At 37.1% G+C, this 6,210-nt stretch overlaps 1 non-coding gene across 1 annotated transcript; it reads right to left on the reverse strand.

Annotated features, from left to right (window-relative positions):
• Positions 1-5,482: 5,482 nt before the first annotated feature.
• LOC148553055 (small nucleolar RNA R71) lies at positions 5,483-5,589 on the reverse strand. The gene has a single exon (XR_015893867.1). It is a non-coding gene; the product is annotated as a small nucleolar RNA R71 (small nucleolar RNA).
• Positions 5,590-6,210: the final 621 nt, after the last annotated feature.

The raw sequence follows: 6,210 nt of genomic DNA on the forward strand, positions 1-6,210 counted from the left end.
TATGCCCAGAGGGCATCATCTAGTTTTCTTGCCCAGTATTTTCTTGTGGCTCCCACAGTTTTCTCCAAAATCTTCTTTAGCTCCCTATTTGCTAGCTCAGCCTGTCCATTGGTCTGTGGGTGGTAAGGTATAGCTACCTTATGTGTTACTCCATATCTATGAAGGAGGGTGTTCATATGTTTGTTACAAAAATGACTCCCACCATCACTTATGGGTCCCTTTGGTACTCCAAACCTAGTGAAAATATTTCTTCTGAGAAACTGCAAAACCACATTAGCATCACATGTGGTGGTTGCTATAGCTTCCACCCATTTTTAAATATATTCTACAGCCACCAGAATGTATTTGAAAGAGTATGATGGAAGGAAGGGGCCCATGAAGTCAATTACCCATATGTCAAATAGTTCCACCTCCAAAATATATTTCTGAGGCATCTCATTCTTCCTTGTGAAGCCTCCTGTTCTCTGGCATTCATTGCATTGGCTTACAAATTCTCTAGAATCCTTGAAAATAGAGGGCCAATAGAATCCACTTTGAAGGATTTTTGCAGTTGTTCTCCCTACTCCAAAGTGGCCACCATAGCTTGAATTGTGACAATGCCATAAAATATTTTTCATTTCCTCCTCTGGTATACATCTTCTAATCATTCCATCTGGGCATCTTTTGAACAGAAATGGCTCATCCCACAAGAATGACTTGGCTTCAGTGAGCAACTTCTTCACTTGCTGTCTAGTGAAATCTTGTGGTATGATTCTTCCTGCTTTGTAGTTTGCCATATCTGCAAACCAAGGAGCTTGTTGGATTTGCAAGAGATGTTCTTCTGGAAATTTTTCATTCACTGGTTGTGGAGATTCTTGGTTAGTCCCTTGTGGTAGTCTTGAAAGATTGTCTGCAACTTGGTTCTCACTTCATTTCCTATCCCTCACTTCAATATCAAACTCTTGTAGTAATAGCACCCATCTGATGAGCCTTGGCTTGGCATCCTGTTTAGACATGAGATACTTGAGAGTAGCATGGTTAGTATACACTACAACTTTTGAACCAATCAAGTATTGTCTAAATTTATCAAATGCATATACGATTGCCAAGAGTTATTTTTCTGTGGTGGTGTAATTTTTCTGGGCTTCATTTAACACCTTACTTGCATAGTATATAACATGATGCAGCTTATCTTTTTTCTGTCCCAATACAGCACCAATTGCAAAGTCACTTGCATCACACATGAGTTCAAAAGGCAATTCCCAATCTGGGGGTGTGATGGTTGGTGTTGTAGTGAGTTTATTTTTCAAAGTTTCAAAGGCATGTTTATAGCTATCATCAAAGACAAAAGGATTGTCAACCACTAACAAGTGTTGAAAAGTCTTTGATGAATCTCCTATAAAAACCAGCATGCCCCAAGAAACTTCTCACGGCTTTCACATCAGCTGGTATAGGAAGCTTTTCTATGATCTCTATCTTAGCTTTATCAACTTTTATACCCTTACTTGAAAAACCTTATGCCCAAAAACTATCCCCTCAGAAATCATGAAATGGCATTTTTTCCAATTTAAAACCAAATTAGTTTCTTGGCATCTTTTCAAGACAAGAGTTAAATGGTGCAAGCAAGTATCAAATGAATTGCCAAAGACAGAAAAATCATCCATGAAAACTTCTAAAAAATTTTCTACCATGTCAGAAAATATGGAAAGCATACACCTTTGAAAGGTAACAGGGGCATTGCACAGCCCAAAGGGCATTCTTCTGTAGGTAAAGACTCCAAATAGACAAGTGAAGGAGGTCTTTTCTTGGTCCTTGGGGTCCACCACTATCTAATTGTATCCATAGTACCCATCCAAGAAGCAATAGTAAGCATGGCCAACCAATCTTTCTAACATCTGATCAATGAAGGGAAGAGGGAAGTGGCCCTTCCTTGTGGCATCATTCAGCCTTCTATAGTCAATACACATCCTCCACCCTGTCAATATCCTTGTAGGGATGAGTTCATTCTGAACTACTTCCTTCATGGTTGGGTTAAGCCTCCTTTGAGGTTGTACCACTGGTCTTGAATCTTCTTCTAGCAAGATCTTGTGCATACAAACAGCAGGGCTTATACCTTTGATGTCATCAATTGTCCACCCTAAAGCTGTCTTGTGAGTTTTCAACACCCCAATCATTTTGGCTTCATCTTTCTTGCTCAAGGATGAATTAATGATTACTGGAAGGTTATCCTCTTCATCAAGGAATGCATATTTGAGATGAGGAGGGAGAGGTTTTAACTCTTGCTTTGGTGCCTCTTCCTCCTTAACTCCACTTGAATCTTTCAGTGCTTCTACCTCTTGTGAATCTTCCTCTTGAATGTCCTGAGCTTCCCCCTCATGGTCTTCACATTGGTCTGCTTCAAGTGCTTCTTCAACCAGATCATCTATCATATTAAGCCTCATGCAATTTTCGTTCTCCGCAGGTTATGGCATTGCTTTGAAAACATTGATAACCATTTGCTCCTCATGCACCCTGAGAACCATTTCTCCCTTCTTAACATCAATGATTGCCCTGGCAGTTGCTAGAAAAGGTCTTCTAAGGATGATTGAGTTGTTCCCTTCCTCATCCATATCCAGAATCACAAAATCAGCTGGAAAAATGAATTTTCCAACTTTCACCAGTAAGTTCTCCACCACTCCATTTGGTATTTTGAGGGATCTGTCAGCAAGTTGTAATGACATTCGTGTAGGCTTAACCTCTTTTATCATCAATTTCTTCATCATGGCAAGAGGCATCAGATTAATACTTGCCCCCAGGTCACATAGTGCTTTATCAATAGCTATATTCCCAATAGTGCATGGTATAAAGAAGCTCCTTGGATCTTTGAGTTTTGGTGGAAGTCCCTTTTTAATGATTGCACTACACTCTTGGGTGAAGATCACAGTTTCTTTTTCACTCCAACTTCTCTTCTTGTTGATGAGTGATGCGTGAGCATCTTTCCTATCTTTTCCTAGTGAATTTGCATCTAAATTGTTGAATTTAATAAAGAATTAATTATATTTTAGCCACTATGGATGCTATTTTGAGTTTTGTGCAATACTATTTATTTTAGGTAGCATTCGGCTGGATTTGATGGAGTTTCTGCAGAGAAAGAGAAGAAACCAAGGAGATGACCAGCGAATACCGATGCGGACGCATGGCTCACGCGACCGCGCAGAATAGAGGAGATCGCAATGACGTGATCGCGTGCCTGACGCGAACGCGTGGACTGGAATCTGCACAAATGACGCGAACGCGTGGACGACGCGGACGCGTCACATACGCCACGTGCAGAAAATGTAGAAAAACGCTGGGGGCGATTTCTGGGCCGTTTTGACCCAGTTCTTAGCCCAGAAATCACAGATTAGAAGGTGCAAAATGGATAAATCAAGTGGTCCCCACACATCAGCTGAAGACTTGTTAATTAATTCGAATTTAAATTCAAATCTTATTTTAGGAAAAGATATTATTTTAATTTTAAATTTAGATATTTGATTTTTAAATTATTAGGATTAGTTATAAAGGGATCCCAATAGGGTGGTTCCAGAATAACATATTCCACAACATTATTCCATACAAATTTACATTCCATATTCCATGAGCAACTAATCCTCCATTGTTAAGGTTAGGAGCTCTATCTATTGTATGGATTGATAATATTATTTTTCTATTTTAATTCATGTTTTGATTTATATTTCAATAATTGTTTTCGTTCTTTATTTTATGAATTTGGGTGGAACGGAAGTATGACCCATGTTCTATTTGAGTTCTTGTATAACTTGGAAAAGCTCTTTACTTGAATAATAGCTTGAAAATATATTATTTTGAATTTCTAATTGTTTGTATTTAACGGGATACATGACATATAATCCCTTTATTTTTGGACAATTAGGCTTCTTGTGGCATATAAATTGGAATTTAATCATCACCCTCTAATTGGAATTAATTGACCAAGGAATTGGCAGTTGATGAATTTTAGAGGAGACTAGGAAGGTCTAAGGAATTAGGGTCTAGTCACAAATAGTTTGCCATGAATTAAATCTTGCATGATTAGAATAGTTAATAAGAAAAGTCAATCCAGAAAATAGATAACTCTAAAGCCTTAACTATTTTCCCATATATATTTCACAACTCATTTGCTGCTTGTTTTCTGAAATTCTTGAATTTACTTTTTAATGCTTTTGAACTTCCAACACTATTTTCTGTTTGTCTAACTAATCCTATCAAACGCTATTGTTGTTTAATCCATCAATCCTCGTGGGATCGCCCCTTACTCATGTAAGGTATTACTTGGTACGACCCGGTGCACTTAACGGTAAGTTAGTGGGTTATAAATACCGCACCAAGTTTTTGGCGCCGTTGTCGGGGATTGATAGTGATTAACAACTATTAGTTATTTGATTGCTTAGATTAGGCGTTTTGATTTTTTAATTAGTTTTATTTTATTATTATAAATTTTTATTTTTAATTTTTGTTTATTTCCGTACGTTTCGTCTTGTTTTCCCCGTTCCCCCTGTCCCCATTTTCTTTATTGTTTTACTTCCTTTTGAATTTTTATTTTATCTTATTTATTTAAATCTCGTCATTTTTATTTTTTTTTTCTTTTCAGTTTCATTTTTTTTCCATTTTTTTTGCTTCTTTTTTTTGTTATTTTTTTTACTTTTTATATTCTATTAGTTTTATTTTATTTTATAAATATATATATATATATATATATATATATTTATATATAGCACTAATATTTTTTTAATTTCTGAAATTAATTTTGGTGTCCTCTATTTATTTTTATTTTTATTTTAATTTTTTCTGTTTATTTTTATTTTTAAATTTTTTGAATTTTTATTTATTTACTTAGTATTTTTATTTTATTATTTTATACAGGTTACCTCACAGGGACTTCTCTACACTCTGACGTAGAGAGTTCCATATTTTCTTGTCTTCTGATTGTTTATGCGCAGGAACAGAGACAAAGAACATCTCTTAGACTTTGATCCTGAACCTGAAAGAACTTTCAGGCGACATTTACAACAAGCAAGACTTTGCAAGGCTGCAGAATCCATTATGGCAAATAATAATGCTAATGCCAATGTGGTAAATCCGAATGGGGATGATCAACAGAGGAGAGTGCTTGGCTCTTATTCTGCCCCTACTGCAGATCTTTATGGAAAAAGTATTGTGGTGCCTCCTATAAATGTAAACAACTTTGAGTTGAAGCCACAATTGGTCACCTTGGTGCAACAAAATTGCCAGTATCATGGACTTTCTCATGAAGATCCAAATCAGTTCATATCTGATTTTCTGCAAATATGATACTATGAAGACAAATAGAGTGAATCCAGAGGTGTACAGACTCATGCTTTTCCCGTTTGCTTTGAGGGATAAAGCAAAGCTATGGCTAGATTCCCAACCAAAGGAGAGTCTGAATACTTGGGAAAAGGTCGTTACTGAATTTCTCACTAAATTTTTCCCACCAAAGAAGCTAACTAAGCTTAGGTTGGAGGTTCAGACTTTCAGACAGAAGGAGGGTGAAACTCTTTATGAAGCTTGGGAGAGATACAAGCTGCTGACTAGGCAATGCCCTCCAAACATGTTCTCCAAATGGACCCAACTGGATATCTTTTATGAAGGCTTAGGTGAGATGTCCAAGATGAGCTTAGATACTTCTGCAGGCGGTTCATTGCACAAGAAGAAGACACCAAAGGAGACTATTGAGCTGATTGAATTGGTTGCAAGCAACCATTTTATATTCATCTAACAGGAATCCTGTGAACTCTGAGACCCCTCAGAAGAGAGGCGTGTTGGAAGTAGAAGCTATTAATGTTCTTCTTGCTCAGAACAAACTTATGTCTCAGCAGATAAATCTACTTACTCAACAGATGGGTGGCATGCAAGTCTCAGCTATCAACACTCAAAATCCACCCCAAGATACCTCCCATGACATGACAGGTAACTTTATGCAAAATGATAATTATGATTATGCTCAACCCTCTTCTGAACAGGTGAATTACATGGGGAGTGGTCCTAGAAATCCCAACAATGATCCATATTCTAAGACATACAATCAGGGATGGAGGAATCACCCAAATTTTGGGTGGAGAGATCAACCTTAGAGACCTCAGAACTTCAACAATAGTTCTCAGGGTGGTTTTCAATAGAACAACCATAATAACTGCTAATTTCAGTCTCAGCAACAACAACCACCTCAGCAGGAAA

This window comes from Arachis ipaensis, chromosome B7 (assembly GCF_059453495.1).
Source record: "Arachis ipaensis isolate K30076 ecotype BB chromosome B7, ASM5945349v1, whole genome shotgun sequence".
NCBI classification, from domain to species: domain Eukaryota; kingdom Viridiplantae; phylum Streptophyta; class Magnoliopsida; order Fabales; family Fabaceae; genus Arachis; species Arachis ipaensis.